Here is a 4,108-nt window from a genome sequence, read left to right on the forward strand (position 1 = left end):
TATATATATATATTAGTATTTGAACCCTTTCCAACAATGACTGTATGATTTTGAGATCCATCTTTCACACTGAGGACAACTGAGGGACTCAGACGCAACTATTACAAAAGGTTCAAATGGTCACTGATGTTCCAGAAGGAAAAATGATGAGGAATAGGTGTTGACTTGGCCTCCAAAGTCCCCAGATCTCAGTCCAATCGACCATCTGTGGTATGTGCTGAACGAACAAGTCCAATCTGTGGAGGCCCCACCTCGTAACTTACAGGACTGCTGCAAACATCTTGGTGCCAAATACCACAGCACACCTTCAGGGGTCTAGTGGACTCCATGCCTCGACGGGTCTGGGCTGTTTTGGCAGCAAAAGGGGGACCAACACAATATTAAGAAGGTGGTCATAATGTTATGCCTGATCAGTGTATGTATATACAGTGCTGCTTGAAAGTTTGTGAACCCTTTAGAATTTTTTATATTTCTGCATAAATATGACGCAAAACATAATCAGACTTTCACACAAGTCCTGAAAGTAGACAAAGAGAACCCAATCAAACAAGTGAGACAAAGATATGTTCTTTGTCATTAATTTATTCAGGAAAATGATACAATATTACATATCTGTGAGTGGCAAAAGTATGTGAATCTCTAGGATTGGTAGGTCATTGAAGGTGAAATTAGTCCATCTGTTTTTCAGAGTTGTTTTCAATCAGTGAAATTACTATCAGGTGTCAGTGCGTGCCCTGTTTTATTGAAAGAAAAAGTTCCGCTGGCGGAACTGTCGACCCCAGGGGGTTAATTTGAAGGTGAAATTAGAGTCCATCTGTTTTTCAGAGTTGTTTTCAATCAGTGAAATTACTATCAGGTGTCAGTGTGTGCCCTGTTATTTAAAGAACAGGGATCTATCAAAGTCTGGTCATGTTTGTGGAAGTGTATCATGGCATGAACAAAGGAGATCTCTGAGGACCTCAGAAAAAGAGTTGCTGTTGCTCATCAGGCTAGAAAATGTTACAAAAACATCTCTAAAGAGTATTGACTCCACAAATCCACAGTCAGACAGATTGTGTACAAATGGAGGAAATTCAAGACCACTGTTACCCTCCCCAGGAGTGATTGACCAACAAAGATCACTCCAAAAGCAAGATGTGTAATAGTCTGCAAGGTTGCAAAGGAACCCAGAGTAACTTCTAAGCAACTAAAGGCCTTTCTCTCATTGGCTAATGTTAATGTTCATGAGTCCACCATCAGGAGAACACTGAACAACTACGGTGTGCGTGGTGCATCCAAAAAGAACATTGCTGCCAGTCTGCAGTTTGCTAAAGATCATGCAGACAAGCCAGAGGGCTACTGGAGAAATGTTTTGTGGACAGATGAGAACAAAATATAACTTTTTGGTTTAAATGAGAAGCTTTATTTTTGAAGACAAGAACACATTGTATTCCAGCATAAGAACCTTATCCCATCTGTGAAACACAGTGGTGCTGGTATCATGGATTGGGCCTGATGGAACAATGAATTATAATTGTCAGGACATCTGTCAGTAAACTAATTCTCAAGAGAAAGTGGGTCATGCAACAAGACAACGACCCCAAGCACACAAGTTGTTCTACCAAAGAATGGTTAAAGAAAAACAAAGCGAATGTTTCGTAATGGTCAAGTCAAAGTCCGGACCTTAATTCAACTAAATTTTGTGGAAGGAACTGAAGCAAGTAGTTCATAGGAGGAAACCCACCAACATCACAGAGCTGAAGCGGTTCTGTACTGAGAAATGATCTAAAACTCTTTCAAGATGGTGTGCAGGACTGATCAGCAGTTACAAGAAACATTACCTGCAGTTATTGTTGCAAAAGGGGGTCAGACCAGAAACTGAAAGCAAAGATTCACATGCGTTTGCTACTCACAGATATGTAACACTGGATAATTTTTCTCATAAATAAATAAATGGCAAATAAAATATTTTTGTGTAATTTCTTTGTTTGGGTTCTCTTTGTCTACTTTCAGGACTTGTGTGAAACTTTGATTGTTTTGAGTCATATTTATGCAGAAATATAGAAAATTCTAAAGGGTTCACAAATTTTCAAGCTGCACTGTGTGTATGTGTGTGTGTGTGTGTGTGTGTGTACATATATAATTCTTTTTTTTTTCTCAAATATTTAGGTGTAATAAATTTGCCACGTCAGAGCCGGACAGTGAAGCTGTGAGTCCTGAAGCCAGTTTCGTCGCGCAGCAAAGGGTGTTACAAGAAGTCATTCAGACCGAGAATGAAGTTCATGAAGACGGTGAAAATGCTAAATCTACGCACGAGATCAAAGTGGACAGCTGTACCGCCACTGACATGCTTTTACAAGAAGAACATATTGCGGATTCAACTGAAGACCAGAGAGACCAAGACAGTATAAACCAACAAGGAAGTGAATCCAACCAGACATTTTCATCCAGTGGTGTGGGAAGCTCAACAGCAACTGGTGAAACATAATTTACCTCTGGTAATACTGTGGTATTATAACCATGATTGTTTGGGGCATGGTATTTTGGTAATACAATGTTGTGCAGGACTGATCAGCAGTTACAAGAAACATTACCTGCAGTTATTGTTGCAAAAGGGGGTCAGACCAGAAACTGAAAGCAAAGATTCACATGCGTTTGCTACTCACAGATATGTAACACTGGATAATTTTTCTCATAAATAAATAAATGGCAAATAAAATATTTTTGTGTAATTTCTTTGTTTGGGTTCTCTTTGTCTACTTTCAGGACTTGTGTTAAACTTTGATTGTTTTGAGTCATATTTATGCAGAAATATAGAAAATTCTAAAGGGTTCACAAATTTTCAAGCTGCACTGTGTGTATGTGTGTGTGTGTGTGTGTGTGTGTACATATATAATTCTTTTTTTTTTCTCAAATATTTTATATTTTATCCATTACCTGTCTCGATTGCTGCCAGCAGTTTCGAATTCTCATCACTGGTGGAGCTTCAAGAATATAACAATGTTAAGCAAAGTATTTTTTTTTTGCTATTTTAACTATTCAGTTTCCATGAAAACATATACATATAATAAAAAAGAACCAATCAATCATTCAAACCAAAGTGTTAGTTTAGATGATGTTATGTGAACAACATACATACCCGTTTTTCGATATTGCAAATGCCTCGTGACAAGACTCTTCAATGGTCAGCTGAATGAGATAATCGGTAAGTTCATCTTCATTCATCCTGTCCAATATAACATGCCTATCTAAAAAAATGTCCCATGAATCAGAGACCATGTAATAACAGCCTCAATGACTATTTGAGCCAATCAGAGCAAAGTGCAGCAAAATGAGTTATATTTACAAACATGAACCTTTCAGTAAGCATAGCTGCAGGCTCACCTATGTGACGAGACTCATCAAGGTCAAGTTTCTTACCACCAAATGACATGAGCTTTTATATCCAAGCATGACCTGCTTCCATTGCCAATGAAATGCCATGGATTAAATGCCATTCCATTAGATATAGTCTGTTTCTATTGTAGTCACTTTTAGGCAACACACACCTGAATAAAATATGTTGTCATACTCTGGGAAGTGATATCACATGAGATAATTAACTTTTCTATTACTTATTCTATTATATAGCCTATATATTTGCATATACATAGCCTACATAAAGTGGCCTCTGATGCTATTACAAAGGTCAGTTTTGTAAGGGTAATAGACCATATTCTTATAAAATTATATTTTTAAAGGTTAATTCTAAATAAACTGCTAACAGTATTAGTGTTTTAATTACTCCTAAACTAAGTCATCCCGTTCAATTACAAACGCTTTGTGAATCGGTTCAATCGAATCTTTAAAAAAGAATCGGCTCAAGAGAACGACTCATTTGCGAATCGTACATCACTAGTGGCACCACGGTTACCATAGCAGCGGTCAAACACTTTCAAGTCAGTGTAAACCTGTGCTCGACTCATTTATTTTGATCCTTAATAAAAATTTCGCCGTCAAATTTCTTTCAAAAATATCAGAAGAAATCGTGTTATGATTGAACTGTATGTTTTAAGCGTTTAGGTGTAATAAATTTGCCATGTCAGAACCGGACAGTGAAGCTGTGAGTCCTGAAGCCAGTTTCGTCGCG

At 37.7% G+C, this 4,108-nt stretch overlaps 1 protein-coding gene and 1 pseudogene across 1 annotated transcript in view; one reads left to right on the plus strand and one right to left on the minus strand.

Annotated features, from left to right (window-relative positions):
• Window positions 1-3,180, minus strand: part of LOC107698554 (ankyrin repeat and SOCS box protein 15-like) — an 8,565-nt gene extending 5,385 nt beyond the window's left edge. The window contains exon 1 of the mRNA XM_016499594.1: window positions 3,119-3,180. The gene's annotated coding sequence lies outside the window, so the exon portion shown is untranslated. The remainder of the gene's footprint in view (window positions 1-3,118) is intronic.
• The window catches only part of LOC107698565 (IQ and ubiquitin-like domain-containing protein), a 13,595-nt pseudogene continuing 11,127 nt past the window's right edge, over window positions 1,641-4,108 (plus strand).

Source organism: Sinocyclocheilus anshuiensis, unplaced genomic scaffold, assembly GCF_001515605.1.
Source record: "Sinocyclocheilus anshuiensis isolate Anshui unplaced genomic scaffold, SAMN03320099.WGS_v1.1 scaffold1054, whole genome shotgun sequence".
NCBI classification, from domain to species: domain Eukaryota; kingdom Metazoa; phylum Chordata; class Actinopteri; order Cypriniformes; family Cyprinidae; genus Sinocyclocheilus; species Sinocyclocheilus anshuiensis.